General features: G+C 37.5%; 1 pseudogene; it reads left to right on the plus strand.

Moving 5' to 3' along the window:
• The first annotated feature begins 4,223 nt into the window (after positions 1-4,223).
• Positions 4,224-4,318, plus strand: LOC117012007 (uncharacterized; annotated as a pseudogene).
• The last annotated feature ends 18,292 nt before the right edge of the window (positions 4,319-22,610 follow it).

Here is a 22,610-nt window from a genome sequence, read left to right on the forward strand (position 1 = left end):
ATCAAGATAGACTTCCAAAAGCTGTGCTCTGAAGCAAGAGTTGTGCCACAGGGAAGTAAGGCAAGAACTAAAGCACTCAGTTAGGAAGATTAGAGCGGAGCTGATGTGCGTCCCTGCACCCAGACCTGGGCTGTCCCCATTACTACCATCACAGCCTGTGATGGGCTGGGTTGTAACTGTGAGGTGGGATTAAACAAAGACCACCCAAATGGGAACAAGCAAAGCCTATGTGTCAGGCTGTTGGCGTGGGGAAGCTGGAAACGGGTTAACTGGAAGCGGATCGATCATGTTATGTGATGGTTTACGGGTACATACTTATTTTTTCTTGTTGATGTTCAGTTGGAAGTGGGGACAAAATGGAAGGAAGCCAGCTATCTCTGATCAAGTCCTGATAATTGGGCGCTGACTTCTGCAGCCAGAAATTGTGGTGTGGCTCCCCGGCTACTTGCTGCAGAGACTGAGGGTCTGGAGTTCAGGTGTTATACAGGCTCCGGCACTGTCTGTTTGCAAGGTCAGCCTCTCAATGAGTTAATGGCGTGGAATGTAAAATGGGCAAACCAAAGGAGAAAAGATACAACAAATGGGTATACCTCCGACACAAGGAAAAGTGTTGGCACAGAGTAAATGGCAATCTGGGAGTTCCCAAACAATAATCCAGAACTTTCATCCCCAGAAGCAATGATGACAACCAGGTGGAATACAATGTCTAGAAGACATGGTGCCCAGAGATGGAGTCACAGGAAGGAAGAAATGGGACTAGTCTCAAGGAGAATGTGAACAACTACGTTTCCTCATATTTTTGAGTTATAATTCACATACAACATTTTGTAAGTTTAAGGGGTACAACTTGTTGATTTGATACATTTATATATGCAATATGGTTACCACCCTAGCTTTAGCTAAAACTTTCATCCTGTCACATAATTACCATTTGTTTTTCGTACTGACAACATTTAAGATCTAGTTTTAAGAAGTGTGAGCATCCAAGATTATATTGTTGCTAAAGCACTGACCTATGGATTTCTAACAATCAAAAGACTAGAGATAGACCCTAACTTGTGTAAAGACGGAGAGTGTGCAGAGATTCACCTAATACTTGTGGCAGGGACCAAATGGCCGCAGATCCAAAGATCTCAGAAGTCATGGATTTCCATCTCAGAAGACGCTTACACAGACAGTTCATGGTTGTGACTGGGGTTCCCCACCTCATGGAGCTTGGAACCAATTCAGAGAAGGGAAAATTATGGAGAATTCCTAATTGACTGAATTAAATTTTCAGGAAAGAAAAGAAAACAAAGAGAGAAAGAAAGGAAGGGAGGAAGAGAAAAAAGAAGCATGAATTAATTTGATTTTACCTTGAAATGCCCAGATTCATTTTCTACTTTCTGGGACTAATAAGGTTTTTGAAATAATCCAGACCTTTTAAATACTTTTTAAAGCTACATTGTGAATAGCTGAATTCATGGATTGTGGAAGTAACTCACAACTATTATATATCCTGTAAATGCCAGCTTCTCCTCCTGATAGAATGGGAAGTATCACTTAGGAATGCATGTCCACACTCAAGTTTAGTGGAAAGAATGAAGCCCTTCAAAGTGAAAAGAAAAAATGTTTTAAAAAGCCCAACAAAGAAATCAAAAAGAAGTTCCCCTTAGAACACTTTTTTTTTAGGATCTTAGAGTAAATTTACTTTTTTATGATCATAAACTTAATGCAAAGTCTTCACAAGAAATTTAGAAAGCACAACGATGAAGAAAGAATGAAAATATAACTATTAAAAGATGACCCAAATATAAAACAAGCTTTCTAAGTCATCATTTATTTTTATTTTTTTTATTTCAGCCGATCAGCAAAGATTACCTTTAGGAGAAGGACCATTCCAGAAAAACACCTAGATCTTCTTCTCTCAGAATGTAATTTGATGAACACTAATCCCTGATCTGCTTTTCTCAGAAAAAAAGCTGTTCCTCTCACCTATTTGGAAATGCATACTCTCTCTTTCTTTTGTGCATTAAGAGATCAAAGGTTGTCAGGAATGCTGTTGTAAGGAAACCTGGTTAATTTCCTCGGACCATCAGTCCATGGAAATGTCGTGAGCAAATGGCAGGACATGGCCGAGTGAACAGACAGAAGGGAGTGTACCCTCTTTAACAGCCGAACAGGCACGTGGAAGGCCATGACAAGCAAACACAGGAAATCAGCCTCTAAGAATCGTAAATGCCTCACTCCCAAAGCAGAGAAATCACATCTTGTGGCTGATGGATTTTTTTGATGAAGGATTTATAGGAGATAAAAAAGACAGCACTAGAGCTAGCCAGATGTTTTGCTTCAATTTCGAAAAGCAGGTTAAGTTTAGAGAGCAAATAACAGTGGCTACGGTCACATTGTTTAAAACAGAATAAATGATCCGGAAATGCAATCACAAATAGCATAAAAAGCAAATTTAGAAAATACAAGCCAAAGTAATCTCTGTAATGAAGGAAGGAGGAATGGATGGGAAATGCTCAGTGACACTACATGTGCAGCTCTGTGGTGTTAAAAGGACTTGACCTAAATAGGAAAAAGGATCAATAATGAAGAAAATCAAATGCAAGATACCGAGATTCTGGGATAATTTTTTAAAGCTTAACTAATGATATGCAATTTATGGAAAGTCAACAGGTAAAAGAGAAACTTTAACTCTCCTTTAAACAACAAGAAAACAGTAGTAGAAAAAACTACTCCTTGATAGGGAGACGGGGCCAGAGCCAATAATCTCCTCCATAGCTTCTGTCTCCTGAAGAAAGTATAATTACATCCAAATGACAAAGGACTCAGAATGTGATCGAAGGCCTAGTGGGTTGAACAGCAGAAAGAGGGCCTTTTAAATGAGGTTATTGCTTGAGCTATTTAAGCCCCTATTACTGAAAAATATTTTCAAAATTTGAAGGATTACAGAAAACAAGTTAGAAGGGAAAATGTCCTCATTTTTAATAAGGAATAAAAGGCTCATTTCATAGAAGGTGAAGTTCAGATTGTACAAACTGGCCGGTTCAAGGCAATCTTCTGATATATCCTAGGAAGAATTATTAAATTGATGTTAGATAAACCCTGTAAAAGAAAATGGTGAACACGATGAGTAGGCTAATTTTAATATGTAGTCATTCTAGTCTGAATGCTGCTGGATAAAAATCATAAACCTAGACATCTCTGAGCACTTTCCCCTTCCACCAAACCTTGTCAACTGCTGGAAAGCGTCTATTCCAGGTACGTGGTCTCCACCGTCACCGTGGAGTACGGTGTTGGAAGTCTACACCTCCAACCTGAAGTTCCTCTGCGTCCCCAGCTCCTCCTCAGCCCTAAACCAAGGTCTCATCACTGAACTAACGGAACAAAGTGTCTACCAAGGAAATGGTATGTTTACAGTATCTACGTGGATTTACATAAGTGACGATGTTAGGCGCTGCAGCAAAGCTGTCCCTGTTCATCCAGTTCTGTCGCTGCAGCATGAAAGCAGCCACCACAACACAGGAACAGAGCACCATGGCCGTGTTTCAATAAAACTTTATTTGCAAAACCAGGTGGGCAGGCTGGATTTGGTACACAGGCCATAGGTTTTCAACCACTGATTTTGGACTTTACAAAAGGCTTTGGCTCTGCAAAGCATCATTTGTTATTCCATTTTCATTATTGCACCAGCCAAGTTATTTTCTTGCAAATCAAGATATTTTGCTCTTTGCTTTTTTAATAATTATTTTATCCTTAAAATATTCCACATTATATCTTTATATTATGTCTTCACAATATGTATTCCACATTATGTCTTTACATGCATGATGTGAGATTAGTGTATGCTGTATGGTTGTATATCCTTTACAATAATGTGTTAGGGAGTTGCAATGATTAGGATAATCATTCCATTAAAGAATATTGGTTTTTCCTAAGGACCGTCTCATTATTCAAAGAATATCGTAAATTCAGGTAATAAGCCTCAATAACTAGATTGTTAGCTCTTTGAACAAAGGAGGGAACGCATTTTATATCTGTCAAATAGCCCACACAATAATTGCTAATAAACAGGGTTCTTGGCTGAACAATCATTGATTTAAATGTGTTTTTTTCTTTTTATTTTTCTAAAATAAGTTAAGGTCTCCTATTTTGGAGTAGAGTTTTATTTTCACACGACAATTAAAAATTCTATGTTCAATGCTCGCTTCAGTGGCACATATACTAAAATTGGAACGGTGGCACATATACTAAAATTGGAATCTTGGAGAGAAGATTAGCATGGCCCCTGTGCAAGGATGACACGCAAATTCGTGAAAAATTCCACATTTAAAAAAAAAAAATTCTATGTTCAAAATACAAAGATCTCTCAGTATAATAAACTACAAACCATTCAAATTCTAAGGTAACTATTTTTAAAAATTAGAGAAAATATTACATTGTAGTATAATACATGCTAATTTTTTAACATGCCACCTTTTACTGGTGGTAGGTATTAAATAAAATAACAGTATCAACACAAGATTTCTAGCATTTACCGTAAATCATTTCACCAAGAGAAATATCCATGTATTTTAATCTAAATTATTGCAGCAGAGAGATTGCTGTGTTTTCCTCAGCTAAATTCAGCCTCACTGTTGTAACAGTCCTACCTGCTTTGAAATGCTGAATTGCCATGCTACTCTGGAGTCTAACATATGCAATGTTCACCCACTAACAGCCTCACCCCGCAGGCAACTTCTTGTTTACTTTGTTTCTTGTGAGTCTTTGAAAAATTATTATACAGTCTTTGTTGACAAGTTTTTGCAATGACTAAAACTGTCATGTCCAAATAGTTCTTTTGAGGCAATTCAATGCATATGCGAAGAAACATCATTAAGGGTCTTTTATACTGAGAATAGCCTGCTATAAATATCATTTATCTTATATTCATATATTGCTGTACTGTATGTTGCATACAAGCATATCTGCCTATATTTCCGATGGTTAATATTTTTTTATTAAAGTTTAGTGGGGTGACAATTGTTAGTAAAGTTACATAGATTTCAGGTGTACAATTCTGAAATATATCACATTGTATGTTTACCACCCAGAGTCAGGTCTCTTTCCATCATCCACGGTTAATTTAAGACTGAATAGATTGCTATTCTCTTGAAATTTCTATTGAAAGAAATGATAATAAATTTGAAGCAATTGAGAATAAATTTCCACTCCATACTTCCAAAAGGATAATGTCTCAACTTCGCTTATTTTATAGCAAATGTGCAACAAAATATTTACCTTTTTAAATTGAGTGTATTTCTAATTAAAGAACTCATTAGGGGGATTTAAGCAATTTCCATATCTGTTGCCATTGCAATATCAGAGACTTAAAACAATAACAAAGATATCACTGAAATGGTATTTCAAAATTCTGAGTTTCTTGGTTTATATGTATTAAAAGTCCATGCCAACAGGCAAAATATGCCAAAGAGAGAACCAAAGGCTGACGAAATTATCAGGTGGTTCAGAACTCAACCTCTCTCTTATCTCCTTTTCCAGCTTACTTCTTTCACAGGAGCAACTCACACTGGCAATTAGGGGGAGACTTGAGGGAAGTTTGGGGGCACCTCGATGAACAATTAAGACATTTCAAGGCTGGAAACTAAATTAGAAGGAACTCAGTGAGCAGACTGGCACCACAAAAAGGGCAATAAGTAAAACCGAATCGAAAAGAGAAAAGTGAAGAAAATAAACATAAATAAAAAGTAAATTTAAAAGGCTTCAGGGTAAAAGAGTGATGTAGAAGAACAAAGGAGGCAAAGGAGGTCATATTAGGATAGGCTACGTGATGCGTGGGGCCAGTACACAATGAAAATACTGGGAATCCTGTTAAAAAAGGAGGAAACAATTGCTGTGAAGGTATTGAAATATGTAGCTTTAAAATGTCTTCCTTAGTCTCCCAGCCTGTGATTTTTTTATTTGTTATCTAATGCCACACGCTCTTGGGCAGGGGGATGCTTGGAGGGTCAGTGCTGACCCTCACAGCTCCCTGCATCCCGTCTTACACCTTACCATCTGTGTTCTTTGATGCAGCTCCACCCCCCACCCACCCGTTCCAGCTGCTGGACCAACAGCTGCCTGGTAGGTGGGCAAACCCCATGCAGGCATCACCTCCTCCCGTGACCAGCTGTGTTAAGTTGCAGCAGAGAAGTAAGCCCAAGGGTATGCAGCCTCTGCCAGTCTCACTAGGGAACTGGGAGGGATGGGCAGGAGACTCACCCAGCCAGGCGGTCCCCTGCCCAACGTGCCATGCGGCTTCCAGCCCAGGTGGAAACAACCGGAACTCTGCCATGCTCCAAGATGCATAGACATGCGTCTGCCTGCCACAGATTTTCCCTGCTCCTGCTCATCCCCTGACAAAGGTTGGGCCATTGGGAGGCTGTCCTGCACCGGGCAGTACCAGGAATGGAGGGGCTGGTGGCCAAGAACCCACCCTGAGGAGGCAGGGAGGCTGGGAGTCTCTGCCAGGTGGGGCTGGAGAAACCAGGCCCCTAGCCTTGGACACCTGCTCCATTGACCCATCAGGCTTCACCCACAAAATACAAATTCAAAGATAACATTTTTGAGAGATGCAAGACAGCCACCACTGAGACTGAAACTTGAAGTGCAGGTCCTTCTGAGCACAGCTGTCTGTGCAGTTGCACTGGCTGTACGTCTAGCAAGTTGGTCTTAGCCCTGACATTAATATACATGGAGTCCTCAAAGCAGAAAACCACAAAAAAAAATTTAAATAACAGAATAAGTATTTGAAAGAATAATTACCTACCTACAATGTTCCTGAGAATAAAAATTAAGACTACACATTGGAAGGCATATTGTAGAGACGAGACTCCAACTCATCATATTCAATGACAATCTTCCCCATCCATTCCTCCTAAAAGCAAGATAATTACATTGCCCATCAGACATCTGACAGCAACATGTTATGCCAGAAAGCAAAAGAGTAACATTTACAAACTACTCAACGAGAGAAAATGTAATTGAGGGATTTTAGACTCAGCTAGCCTGTCCTTCAATTATAAAGGGCACAGTAAAATCAGTTATAAATATGCAAAACTCCAAGGAGTATTGTACCCAGGAGGCTTCCTGAGGAATGGATTAGAAAATGAATTTATGGCAAGCAAAAAGATTTAGAGAAACTATGGCATGCCTGTTTTGTTGGGGCTCGAGGAAAGTGGAAAAAGCATGATGGGATTGGATTTGCCTGGAGGCAGTACAAATCAATTCTTCACACATTCAGTTATCGAGAAGTTTGTCACATGGTCTCAATATCTTACAAGGAGGACAGGCCCAGTATCCAGCTTCAATTCGATTACTTTGGGGAAAACAATGGAAATAGATACTGCATGAATATCTAGGCCACACAAGATTTGTCAACTTTTCTGTAGTCTTGTCCATGTTTGCTTTACATATTTTGAGGTTATGCTATTAGGTGCTTCCAAGTTTAGAACTACGTGGTCTTAGTGAATGTAACATTTTATCATTTATCATTTTATCTACTTGATAAATTATATCAATTATTAAAATATAAACATTAAAGCAAAACATTTTTGTTAGAATACTTCTGGGCCCCAGAGAATTTATCCTATGCTATATTTTTATCCTAAAAGAGATTCTTCTCAATAACTGAGAAATAATTTTTTAATGCTCTCTACTGCACAGGATTTATATTTTCTTATATTGTCCAGAAGGTATGTAAAAGCGCAAATTTAAACTCAATTTCTGGAATATAGTTTGTAGGAAAAACAGGATACCAGTTAAACACAGGGTTTAAATCATAAGCAAAAGACTAATAATAAATTACACATATCTTTAATATTGAAGCGACATCATATTTCATTAATTCTCCAAATGCATGTATATTCTCTCTGATACATAGATTTAAAACCTAAAAACATACCATCAGTAAACACTTTTAAACTTGTATTTATTTAGAATCATTCTGATTAATGTACAATATTTAAATATATGGTTGAATATTTTTTAAAGAGGTTTTAAATCAAATCAATTACTAATCGTATTTTAATGACTTTTCTCAAGTAGTACCATTTATAGAAAAATGTTTAAAATATTAATTTGTCCAAATAAAATATTAGCAGTGTTTCTTAATTGGCTATGCAGTCAAACTCTTTTAATGTTAATAAGAAAATACTATGTAAATTAAAATATAGTTTAGAAATATGAGTTGTTACATAAGTAGAGAATGGTTCTCCTGAGGAAGAATGAATAAAAACAAAGCTATCAACCTCATAATGCTAATAACTATTTAATATCATATATAGAAATCTCTGTTTCATTATAGTCTAAAATTTCATTTAAAAATTCAAATTTGTTTCAATCAAAAATAATACATTTCAATAAATTAATACTTTTAAACTTTATTATAAAAATACTTATGAGAAAGTACAGAAAAATAGTGTCATAGGGTTGAATTGTGTCCCCCAAAAGATGTGTTAAAGTCCTAACCCCAGATATATGTGAAAGAAACCTTATTTGGAAATAGGGTCTTTGCAGATATATTCAAATTAGAAGAGGTCCTACTGAATAGATAGGCGTTAATCCATCATGGCTGGTGTGTTTGTAAGGAGAGGAGAAGAGACACAGACACAGTGGGAAGATGGCAGGTGCAGATGGAGGCAGAGATTGGAATTATGCCGCCAGGAGGCAAGGAAGGCCTGGGGCACCAAAGGAGGGATGTCTCCCGGGCGGCTTCAGAAGGGGTATGGCCCCGACAACATTTTGATTTCGGACTTCTGGTCTCGAGGACAAGAAGAAGATATATTTCTGTTGTTTTAAGCCACCCAGTTTGTGGCAATTTGTTCTAGCAGTCCTAGGAAACTAATACAAATAGGGTATGCTTCCTATGTTTATTGCAAAGTAAATATTCATTTAATTACGAGGTGCTCCAAAGCCCTGCCATCCCCACTCTAATTTCCCAAATCCTTCATTCCCCTCAAAAAGTAATTGCTATCCTGACTTTTAGAATAATCATATCTTGCTTTTCTTTGCATTTTTGCCACCAAATTATGCATGTGTAAATACTAGCTTAATTTTCCTTGTATTTTGAACTTTATAGATATTTTGAATTATACTATTTGCTTTCCATGTTGCTGCAAATATATATGATTTTCATTTCTACTAAAGTATAACATTCCAGTGTCTGAATATGCCTTCATATACATATTAATTATTCTCTTGAGAAACGTGTGGGTTGTTTCAATTTGGAACTATTACAGAATATTCTTGTCTCAGACTCTTCCTACTCATGAATTACTTTAAGGGTTTATTTCCATGAGAGTTTCAATCACAATACATCTTCACCATTATTTGATATAGTCATTCTTCTTCATTGTAAAAATGAAACACTAACAATAAAAAAAAATATTGTACTTTATATTTGAATTACATAGAGGTATTCTGTAAGAAGACCTTCCAAAATTACCAGAATAATTAGAATTAAAGAATGTAGCTGGAAAGGGTTAACAAATTTATCTAGAAGTGAAGAATCATTACTATAGTTAAGAAAAACATAAAATGATAAGCAAAGCTGGTGGCAAGTGAGGAGGACATTTCTAATGAACAAAAAACAAAGTGTGAGTGTGTACTTAGCATATATGCATATTCATGTTCTGTCTAATGACCTGGATACTCTTCATCATCAGCTGTTAGAAACCCTCCCCTACCATCACCCTGCAGGCGTGCTAACCGGCAAAACAAGGACACTTGGCTATACTTTCACTTACTTAGCATACTGAGATGGGTAGGAATAATTAACTACAATTTGGGTCTTGACAAGACACCGACTTTAACTTTGAAACTGCACCTCTACTCTAATCACCTCATTGGTCATCACCTCCTTGTACTTATATACCATGTCAGTAATGAATGGACAGCTGTTAAAACCATTAGGCAAAATTTACTTGAAAAATTGGCCTTATTTAATGCTTTAAAGGACATTATGTATGGATTCTCTCAAAGTGCCTCAGCTCAAGGTCCTCTCTGGGTAAATGTTCAAAATACAATCAGAAGACAAACGTCACGTCCTCATCCTTGCTGGGAGTGTTGTAAGTGTAACAGAAGCTGTTGTCGACCAGTTCCCTTTGGACAACTGATGAGTCCCCAAAGTGTCCTGGATCTAACCACAGTTCTCTAGAAATCCTATACCCATTTCAAGTCAAGGACAGTTGTGGCCACTCCAACTTTAAAAAGGCCAGAAGAGTAGGCAAAATTTTCCAACATGGGCAAGATGGTGGCTGCGTACTTATACCACAAAGATCCACAGACATTTACACAAGCATTCAGTAAGAGTCCTTTAGATGCCAAGAAAGGCTATTGATATTTTATGACGGAGAATCTCAAAACTTTCTGTGTGATAGTAATAACACCTGACTATAATATGCACCACAGCTCATCCTAACACAAATGAATTCTATTGGATTTTTTAGTCAGTTGGCCATAGGCATCAGGTGGTTTTAATGTGCACCAAGACTGAAGGAGCTTCTTTACATTGATAAAAACTAGACTTAACACCCTTTGGTTAAAATCAGAGGTCCTGTTGCATTTCATACTAGAAGTTGGAACAAATACTCCATTGACATTATAAGCCCTTACTTTCTATCCATTGAGTTTTAAATGTTAGAACATAGTAATAAACCATCGAGAATAAGCCAGAATCTCCATACCAGAGAGTTTTATTTCCCTTTCCAGCCTCTTGAAGGGATTGAAGAATCACAGGTTTCAGCACAAGTGAAAGGAAATGAAGGGGGAGTAGATTTAGTGTCCAACACTCAGTAACGTTTGGTCCGTTCTCCTCTGCAGAGATTAAGTACACACTAATCCAGATCCCATAAACAGCACTGTCAACACAGCCAGTGTCAAGTATTAGCTTCTGGAGGCTAATGTTCAAATTCTGCCAGAGACAGGCAGAATGCCAGAAGAGGGCTTGGGAATGGGCCGTTTCCCTTTTAATTTAAGGGAGCCTGTGTCCTTCTTTTTAGTGAAGAGGGATTCATGGAAAGATTGAAGTGACCGACTCCTTCATGGCATTCTGGCTGTTATTTACATTTCATTTATGAAGAAATCAATTATAACAATTTGATCAAATCAATGTCACAATCTGTCACAGTGTTTGGCATTAAAAAAAAAAATTCTCCTTTGGTTGACATACTTGAACACTGCAATGTTTCCTAAAAACCCTATGAACATTTTCCATTTTCCAATTTTCAGCCCCACAATAATAAAAAGTAAATTTCAACAGAAGCACTATGTTAATTTCAAGCTCCATTAGAAACACAGGGTGGGGAAAAGCTGTTTTCCAATTGAAAAGAATAAAATTAGTACAGAATCAAATCCTATTTAAAGTCTTAAAAGGGGACTGCAAACAAAAGGCAGTAAAAAAAAAATCACACTATGAAAAACTATTTGACAGTATTATTTTAAGGCACATTATCTCACTTAATGGAAATATATAGTACTCACTTAATTTCACCAGTTTCCATAAAATGAGGTAATGTACTGTAAAAGTTAAGCACTTATAAGAGGAAAATTACAACTTAAAGTTTGATGCTAACTGCCAAAACTCTTTATAATATCTTTGGTGCCATGTTGATATACTCAATGCTTTGTATGACCCTAAGCCTGAAATAATCAAGAAATAAGGTTTTATTAAAATCAGTTTAATTGTTCTATTATATATATATATATATATATATATATATATATATATATATATATATATCCAAGTCTTTAGGTTACTTAAACAATTTACTGGTTGATAACATTCAATAGAAAAGGAAAAAAAAAACAACATAAATAACTATATTTTAAAGGAATACTAATTTATTTGCAAGTTGCATTAACAATTAACGTCTATGAATCGTTGATGAAATCCCATCATATATCTCAATATGCATTTAAAAATGCACATTGTGTGCAAAGTCATTCTTAATATACTGTTCTATTTTAAATAAATAAAATTGATAATACTTCAGAGACTAACAATGTAAAACAGAATGGTGTTAGGAAATCTTATGCTTCCTGAACTGACTAGGGAACAATCTAAGTGACCTTTATAATCAACATAATTGGTGTCTTCTCTTTGACAGTGTAAATACGCTACTGTATATCAATGTCTTTAGTACTAGGAAAAGGCTGCTTTCTCATGCAGACTGCAAATATAACCTTTGTTCAAGTTGGAGAGGCTGTGGAGAAAAAGGAACCCTCATACACTGCTGGTGGGAATGTAAATCGGTGCAGCTTCTATGGAAAACAGTTTGGAGGTTCCTCAAAAAATTAAGAATAGAATTACCATATGACAGCAATCCTTCTTCTGATTATCTACCCCAAATATCTGAAAACATTTATCCATAAAGATATATATACCCCGATGTTCACTGCAGCATTATTCATGGTGGCCAAGACATGGAAATAGCCAGTGTCCTTTGACAGATGAATGGATAAAGAAGATGTGGTCTATATTCACAGTGGAATATTGCCATAAAATGAAATAGTGCCGTTTGCGACAACCTGGATGGATCTTAAGATTATCATGCTAAACAAAATAAGTCAGACAGAAAAAGTTGAGAACCATATGACTTCACTCATATGTGGGATATAAACTGAAAGCAACAAAGGAACAAAACAAACAAATAAAGACACAAAGACTCATAGACACAGACAGCAGTTTGGTGGTCACCAGAGGGTAAGCGGAGAGGGAATGGTAGAGGAGGGAAACGGGGATCAGATAGATGGTGACGTACTATAGAAATGTACACCTGAAACCTATATAACTTTACTAACCAATGTCACCGCAATAAATTTAATTTAAAAAGACAACATGCCAATTTAAAATGCTTACAACTAGAAATGGCTCAACAATAACAAAAAAGAAGGTTATTGTGATGTTTCATCCCAACTGAAAATAAAAAGATATTCAGTTAAAAAAATTCCCAGCTTAAAACGTAAATAACTCTCTATTAGGTAATACTGGCTTTCTTTATAGATTAATTTATTAAAAGTAAGGTTTGGGTAAATTTTATACCCATTGCCTGCTACACAGGCTTCATGAAAACACAGTGTATTGAGTATTTGTTACCTATTCTATTGGTTGATGTAAGCTTCAAGTGTGGGTAAGAAAAGCACTCTCCCTAATTACCTGTAAAAGAGAAAAAGGCAGAACATAATTTTCTTTTAGAGGCCAAAATATTTTCACAGTATTTTCATTTGTGTAAGAAACAGACTCTATTTCCTGTGGATTTAGTGTTTATTTTTCAATTCCCTCACGATCTGATTTCCTCGTTAGTCTCATAACACTGGAGAGTGGGGAAAGAAAGGGAGAAGAGTTTATTCCACTCCCTCCATCTCAGTCAGATCCAGTAGTTTCCCGTCTCTGAAGCCGTCTCAGTCTCATCGGAAATACTCGCCTACATTCTCATGCTTTCAGGGTCCCCTGTGCCTGAGTGTCTGTCTTCAAGGTGGTCTTCCAGCATACAGATGTGACCTCATGGTGAGGGGTAAGAATGTGTACTCAGCTCACAGATTCTATCAGTTCTCCATTAGTCGACTCCGTGGCCTGGTGACCACAAAGGTTTGACAGGTTATATCCGGCGTTTGGAGGCAAGGAGACACCATCGGGTGACATTCACTGCTAGAGATTGTGGTCTCATCATTTCCTACTGATCTTGGAGTGTCCAAATAGTACAGGTTCTTCCTTCCAACTCTATGGCTCTACCAGAAGGCCTGCCCTCTCAACACCAAATGCTTTGGTGTACAAACTTCTTACACCCACATACAATAAGAATTGGCTACAGGGAACCAGGAACTGCCACAGATTTTATTTTATTCAGATTCTGCTAACACCTCAGTGACATCATGTCCATCCAGCTTTGAGAGAGGCCTGTTTTTTGTTCCTCTGGATATGTTCAGGGAGCACGCCACTTCACCACATCTGGTATTTCTAAAGTGCGTCCCCGCTCAGGGTCAGGGGAGTTAGAGGTTAAAGCAAGCGCAGGGATCTTGCTGATTCTCCTCAGTGTATTTAAGTTAACATCACCTGAAATCATAAACAAATAGGCCATCTGGAAGAGCATGTAGGAACAATGTCAGTCCTTTAGGCTGAGACTCTAAAGTGCTTTCTAGTTACATGATGGGTTCATAGTCATGGTCCCATATATCGCCTCTTTTCACTACTAATTCTTTCAAAAGGAATAGATTTGCTCTACATAAAATCTTCACGATCAGAAAAAAAGTACATTTATGTCTATTTTTGTGTTTAAATAATCCATTAAGCTACATTCTGTTCAAATAAGTTCTTATCCACTTATCAGCAAATCTATTCCTATAGAAATAATTAATACTGAAAAAAAGACAAGTTACTATTTTAATGAAGACTACTCTTAGAGACCAGTCACCTTCTCTGGGAATCTTTCCCTAATGATCCGAGGCAACATCCGGCATCCGGTCTGTAGGCCCCTTTCACCCCGCTGAATACCCTACCACAATCCACTGCAACTTGCCACAGCTAACGTCCTCGGGAACATAAACCCCAGGAACTATCCCTATGGGAAAATAAGTCTGGGAGATTCTGTATGTAGCGCATCTCTCTGCCTTGGAATTGTACTAATACATTAAAATATTTAGTAGCCCTGAAGATGTTACAGAAATCCTTTTAATGTGCCCACATTTATGTCATCACTGAAAGCTTTCCTCGCTTCTTCTAACACATTTTTTTTTAGTATGCCAGAGACGTTGTGAAAAACTGGGTTAAATAATTTTAAATGTGGTTCCATAATGCAGGGCAATCAGACTTACATCTAGGGTAATTACTTGATTACTTGTCTGTTGCTAATACCAGTATTTAATGACTTTAAAAGTAGAAACTATATTATTAATTTTTATTTTCCAAGTGTCACTGACACAGATAGCATATAATAAACTATCACGAAATGTACATATATATATGCCTTTTAACAAATTATTATTTTCACAAAACTTATTTATAATAAAAGAAAAACCTTTTATGCGAGATTTATGTAGTCAGTTGTCAAAAGTCTCTGTGGTATTATAAGAAATCTATGATTGTAAAGCAAACTCAAAATGCATGCGCAAGTTAAACATTCATTTTGTTGTTTTATCTTAAAACACATTAAGTATATTAAAAAACTCCTTATAGGGGGTCATATAGTATGGTGATGGAAGGAGAACTGACTCTGGGTGGTGAGGACACAATGTGATATATAGATGATGTATTATAGAATTGTACACTTGAAACCTATATAATTTTACTATTATCACCCCTATAAATTTAATTTAAAAAAAGAAAACCTCCTTATAAATATTCCATAGATCATGTAAATTTAAGAATATAGAAAAATAGAACCATTGATCTAAAAGTATGGGATTCATATACACTGTATTGTCTGTAAGATGTGAATTCCATTTGATAATGGATTATACCTAATTCATATTTGTTTGCCCTGATTTGGGCACATTGGGACCACATAAAGTACCTACTGAACATGGCAGACTTAATTGCTTCATAAATATCATTTTGTATTCAAATATTTTCTTTTAAACTTTGAATTCGGTTATTAAATATTATTCTTGAGGCATTTGATGAAATAGTAATCATTTTTTATATCCCCTTCAGCACTTAAGCGTACCCCCATGTGCTTTGAAGATACTTAACCTATATTTGTTGACTAAATGATTTAAACAGTGACTTCTTTGGGAAATTATAATCAGGCATAGGGTATGTTAGAAAGCCAGGCTGAATAAATGTCAACAATTGTCCCAAATGATTTGGGGAAGGAAAAAAAAAAAAAAAAAAAAAAAACCTCACAGCTGAGCATATAAAATAATATTAATAATAATAAAAAAAGAGTATTTCAAAACTGAAGAAACTCTTAGGAGCTCTCAATTAATTTTCATAGGAGAATTGCCATGACAAAGGCCAGGAAGTGGAGAGAGAGCCCGATGTCAGAGTCAAGAAGAGTAAAACGTTGAGTGGTAGTGGGGCATAGATCTTGAGAGACAAAATCTTATGAGAAAATAAGATAAAAGGCAAGTGTTGGCAACAGGAAGCAGAGGGCTGTAGAAGTATCAGCAACCCTTTACGCACAAAGCGTAAGGAATATAAAAACATCAGAACTATAATCAAGAGATGAGTTTTCACAGTGTTTCTCTCTGAATAGCTTCGGAAATGCAAGGACCAACTTCGAGCTAGTAAACACACGTACACCTGGGAAACCCAGCCAATCTGAAGGACAGTTTCTCTCATGGCTTATAACATCAATGTATGGAACAAGCAATGAGCGGAGTGGGGCATATTCACTGGAATTCACTCTTTGTTTTACAGGAAAACCTTAGATTTGAGCAGATGAGGAGATAAGATGCAGTGTGAATTTTTAAATTGCAAAGCCATGGAGCTAAACACGAGCAAGGAAGTTGATTTTCTGTTAAAAGTTCTCAAAGGAAAATAGGAAATCTGAGTTTAGGTCAAACCGCTATTAAAAGTAGAAGAGTCAGATAAACTGCACACTTTCTATATATAAATTAAGTATTAATATATCTTTTATATTTATATCTCTTGCCAAATTCTGTTTACTTCAGCAGCATATATCATTCTACTAACATAGCTGACTTCCAGATTCTTTCCAAATTAATTTATTTTCCAAAATGGTGTCAGATTAATTTTCCAAAGAACAGTATTTTTTAAATGACTTTTCTGCTGAAAAACATTTGTGGTTCTTCAATGACTGATATTTAAGGTCACCCATGGCCTGTCCCTACCAAATTTATCACAGGTTCTTCTTTTATTCATTTCTTCAGACTTTATGCTCAAGTCAATGACATTTAGTAAGCTTTTTCTTATTTAAGTTTTCTAAATTCACAATTAATTCTCACTGTTGCCTCTGATCATTTCATTACATCCAATTCCAACTTACTTTTCAAATTCCATGAAATACCCTGTGATTACGCAAGTAACGTTTTTACAGCATTTACTAATTTGTGGTCAGGTCTTACCAACTTTAAGGAAACCATATCACGTTTCCTTAAATCGGAAATGTCTATGAGGGCTTTATATTTTGCATCTGCCATAGAGTTAATCACAGAACATTACAAATACTGTGTTAATTGTAAAATCCTGGCAAATAAGTGCTTAATTCAAACAATATGATTTTTACTTTTGTGTAACTCCCTGTCTTATAACTTGCTTAATGATTTTTCATTCTGCTAATAATACAGAGCTATATATTTCAAAATACCTCGTCTTGAATTATCAGTTAATGAATCTCATAAAACACTGAGTAGTCTGAGATCAAGGGCTAAGATTTACAGAGATATCCCCAAAGTCTATTTGTGTCAATCTTATTATGTCCAACGATGTAAGCACACGGTAAATGTTGTTGCATGAGTAAATCTACCGTCTATCTAATCTCATACGCGTTATTTCATAGTATTTGACCCACATACCAGAAAGCTCAGAATGTAACTAAAATACCTGGCTAAATAATTTAAATATTTTAAAATTGATTTCCAAATTTTTATCTTGTAAAACGAGAATGCCATGGTGAATGGTGGCAAGTGGCCAGATTATGGCTATTTTTTAAAGAAAGGTCAACAAGATTTGTGAATGATTTGGTTGTGAAATGCTAGAAAATTAGAAGATAACATGTAATAGGAAAGGGAGAAGGAAAATAATATCAAACTGGCAACCAAGAGCAAGGCCAACCAATAGCATCACTCCCATCTGCAAGTGTCTGAAACCTGAACTGTGGGAGAGAAAACAGCACCACCCGAGGGGTTGACAGGGACGGCTGTGACCTTGAGGACAGCTGGGGTAGGAGGTAGAAGAAGATAAGGAAAGCAAAGGAGTGACTGAGTTTCCTGCAGACACAGTGGATGTGTGGGGATTTAGGAATGTTTGTGAGGGTGGTCTCATATTGGGAAGGGCATGGAGCTGTATGGAGATGAGTGTCAGCACGGATTAGAGATTACCTGACAGGTTAGCGCTTCTTGGAAGGCAGGGAACATCAGGATGATCAGAAGGATCTCTTAGGCAAATTATGGTGGTGAAGCCAAAGCAGTGGGGTGGGGTGGGTGGGTGGAGATTGGGTGGAATCATACCAGTAATTCACAGAGCTTGAAGCCAGACCCTTGCTCAAAGCATTAATACTGGTGTTGAATGCGCCACCAGAAAGTGCAGTGACACCAGGAAACCAGCACGGCTCCTTGGATGGCACTGCCAGGTCCTTCCATGATAGTTTCCTCCTAGTTCATGCTAAACCAATTAGCTAACTGTGACTCATTAATACAGAAAAAAAAAAAAAAAATTAAGACTATTATTTTTAGTTTCTTAAGTAAAATAATATTGAAATGTAAGAGAAGAGGGGAAAGTAGTTTTTCTTTTTTTTTAATCTTCCATGAACTATGCAAATTTGATTAATTACAACCAATTATAAGCTCATTCAGCATTGTAAGCCACAATAATGCACATTATTACTATTTAACATGACAACGACAAAGTTATCAAATACAAAGTTGGATTTTTTTTGGTCTGATTTCATAAGCAAAGGAGGTCAAGGTTTAAATGAGCAGAATAAATTGATTTTAAGCTCTAGCTCTTCCAATAAAAGTGCAACCTAATTAAGTATAACAGCTACAGCTTTAGACAAATGTAGAACATTCAGTCGAAATTCTGACAAAAATGTATTTGTCTCAAATTGGATGTAGACATGATGTGTGGACTTGGAAAGAAATGTAATGAGCTGTTAACAGACATTTTTAACCAAGGAAATATGAATTGAATTTGGCCACATTCTCCATCTGTTACAATGAGTTACCCAAGAGCTGATAAAGCAGATGAAGTACAGTCGTCTGGCAGAAAGTTAACATTAAATTATGTGTACCAGTGAGGAAAGCTACACCAACTCCAGTGAACTGATTCAAGATCATCTCTTTTCCTTTTGCATAGTAAAGAGAAATGGCTTTGTAGAGCACAAGTTAAAAAAGGTCGTCCCGGAGCCAGCCAGGTAGTTGCCGTCACATGAGGACTGGGTTGATTTGCGAAGTGTCGAGTAGGACAGGGAGCAGCCAGCACGTCCCGGTCAGGGATTCTCTCACACTCAGCTATGTTCCCTCCTGCCAAAAGCCAGTGTGGTCAACCCAGGCTTGTTTTCAGATTTAATTTCAATCATAAGTGTGTTCCAGAGGAGCAGTAGATCTCTTCCTTAGCCAATGCTAAGTTCCATTGAGATTTCAGCATTGTTTATAAAAAGGAAATGTATTGATATTTACTTTGAGGGCTCTATAAGTTAATGTATTGTGACTTCTGATTTTGAAATAATGTTAGACTTACAGAAGAACACCAAAAATAGGACAGAGATTTTCGGTATAGTATTCACGCCCCTTCCCCTAATGTTGGCCACTTGTAAAACTAGGACCCAATATGATTAAGCTCTAGTAACTATTGAGAAATAAAAGGTGAAGGAAATTGATCTGGAGCCCTTTGCTCTGGCCACAGGGACAGCTGAAGAATGGCGGGTTGTACCCACTAGGCAGTAATAGCGTAAGGACCTTTTACCATGCTTCAACGACTATTGGTGAATTAGCAAGCACAGATGAATCAACAGAAAAATCATTTAAAGGACTGTCTCAACTAGAGCCAATAAATAATAAGTGAATCACTGTACATAATAGATTCATAAATATCTATTACCAGATATTCCCAAAACTGCTCTTTTTTGATCCTGTTAAACAGACTTCTGATTAAAAATCGAGCAATCAATATGCATTGACTACACAGTTGTTAACTACACAGCACCCTAACTATCTATCGCAGGTGTGATGGCATGAATGATGACCACCCAAAGATGTCCGTGCCCTAATTCCCGGAATCTTTGCTGAACATGTTATTTTATATGGCATAAGGGACCTTGCAGATATGGTAAAGTTCAGTATACTGAGATGTGGAGAATATCCCGATTATCCTCATGGGCACAATGAAAGTACAAGCGTCCTTATAAAGGGAGGCAGAGGTTCAGAGTCAGAGAGAGGGACTGGAAGATGCTATGCTGCTGGCATTAAATATGGAATTTGGGGCCATGAGCTAAGGATATGGGGCCAGATCTAGAAGCTAGAAAAGAAGGAAATGGATTCTCCTCTAGAGTCTGAAGAAGGAACACGGCCCTGCAGAATTCTTGATTTTAGACCTAGAATATGAGCCCTTGGAGAGAGGCCATCAATAAATATTTTTTGAATGTTTGAATAATGTAACCACTCCACTTTCAATTGTACATTCAAAATTTGAGAAGGTCAAATTGGTAAATCTATGATAAACTCTGAGGATTTCAATTCACTAAATTGAATTGAATTGTTAGAACTCAGATAGGAAAACAATAATAATTGCAGAATATAGGAATTTAACTCTGTAGTTAAAAAATCAGTCCAAGATACCCAAAAGCTAAAGTCAATCCAAAGAGGGTTATTTTCCATTAAGAGTTTTGAGCTATTGGATAACAACTTCAGAGAGAAGACAGTGGGCATTTGTGACAGATAGTAAAAGTAATTAGAATGTGGAATCAAGTGTTATCACTGACAATAATCTTTGCTTTTTAATCATACTGTTAATTTTTAGAAATTTGGCAGTAAATGAGTTTCTTATGGATTCTTTATAAGATGGATGATATGAAAAAGACCAAGTTCAGATGTAGTTTTCTGCTTTGCTATAAAGGTTTGCAGAGCTCAGATTTAGGCACTCACTCAATAATGCTAAGGTGAATAGCTACCATCATTCCAGTGCATCTTGAAACTGATAAAATCACTGATCAAGTCAATCATAATTAAAAAGGGACAAGTTTAATATCATGTAATAACATTCCAGCAAATGTCTTTAGGCCAACTAGAGCTAAAGTGAACTAAATGATGACTATTGACTTAAGGCATCATTAATGGATTGGAGATTATAAAAGAAAAGTGTGTATTAAATATGAATCGCTATGATGTTTTGTTTTGTTTCAGTTCGGGCTCTATCGTAGTCAGTTCAGGCTGCTATCACAAACATACCACAGACTGGTTTTTAAGCAACAACATTTATTTCTCCCCATTCTGGAGTCTAGGAAGTGCAAGACCAAGGTGCCTGACAATCAGCTGTCTCTGGAGAGCGTGTTCCTGGTTTGCAGATGGCTGCCATCTAGCTGTATCCTCACAGAGGGACAGCGAACAAGTTCTGTGACTATTCTTATGAGGGAGCCATCCTGGTCATGGGTCCCCCCCTCAGGATGTCAGCACCTCCCAAAGGCTCCACCTCCTACTACCATCACACTGGGGTTAGGATATCAACATACGCATTTTGAAGGGACACAAACATTCAGTCTGTAGCAAGTGCCATCCTGTAAACAGACTAAAGCGAAGACATGGGAACAGATCGTTTAATTGGGAGGTGACACTAAGAAGCCAGAAAGGAGAAGTGGGGACAGTGAGTCAGTAAAGCAGAGAAACCCAATAACGTGGACATTACTGAGAGGCCACCAGTGTGGCTGTGCCAGTTATGAAGCCATTGTCGCTCAGCTCCACAGCCAGTCTTGCTTTCTATATCTGGGCTCAGGAGTCCACACTTCTGTCTTGCCAGCTGGCTCACTTTGGGGTGCTGCCCAGAGGACTTCCAAAGGGAGACGAGAGGCCTGGAGGGGAAAGAAGGCACTTCCTACTTGTTTCTGCTTCCGGGTGGCGTCAGATTGGCCCCCTGTTCCATGGGCGTCCACTTAACAGGCTGCACTTACACCAAGCAGCAGTTACTTTCGTTAACAGCTGTTAACTTTGGTTTTTCCACGACTTACAGAACCTGCCTCATTAAATTTCCCTCGGACACCAGCACCAGCATGTGTCCTACAGGGACATCCAGAATACATTCCCTGTCCTGTTCAGTGGGTACACCTAGGTGGATTTCACAACGTTCTTCTAAATTTCAAGACAATCGGAGTCCCCCTGGACTACGCGGTGGAGTTGAAACAGCTTTGCTATGCCTCCCGTGTAAGAGCAAATGATCATTCATTCTGTTTTCGGAAGGGATCTGAAAAGAACACATTGGCCATGTTACCTTGCCAGTCTGATTGAGGGAAGACATATTCTGCCCCACATCTGCAATCTGAGCAACCTCTCAGTTAAGATTACGTGAGTCCATGGTTTTATGTCAAAACCCACTTGGTAGTTGCAGGGGTCACAGAATTGCTCTGACAGGGACTTTGAAGCTGTCACTCTGGAGTTCCACTGGTGTGAAGAAATGCTATCCTGTGTCATCAGGGCTAGGTTTGGCAGGCCAGCTCCCACTGCTTCCGACTGTTTTTTCTACTGTGATAGCTCATACTCTCCAGGAAAGGAAATTAATTTTAGAGCTGTACCAGGGTGGCTGGTTGCTCAGTTGGTTAGAGCGTGGTGCTGGTAGCGCCAAGGTTGCCGGTTTGATCACTGCATGGGCCACTGTGAGCTGTGCCCTCCGTAAAAAAAAAAGAAAAAATTAGTTGTGCCAGCTGCTAACTATATGCATCCCGATTATGTACTCGAGGACCAGGGCAATGATGACAGAG

This window comes from Rhinolophus ferrumequinum, chromosome 19 (genome assembly GCF_004115265.2).
Source record: "Rhinolophus ferrumequinum isolate MPI-CBG mRhiFer1 chromosome 19, mRhiFer1_v1.p, whole genome shotgun sequence".
NCBI lineage: Eukaryota > Metazoa > Chordata > Mammalia > Chiroptera > Rhinolophidae > Rhinolophus > Rhinolophus ferrumequinum.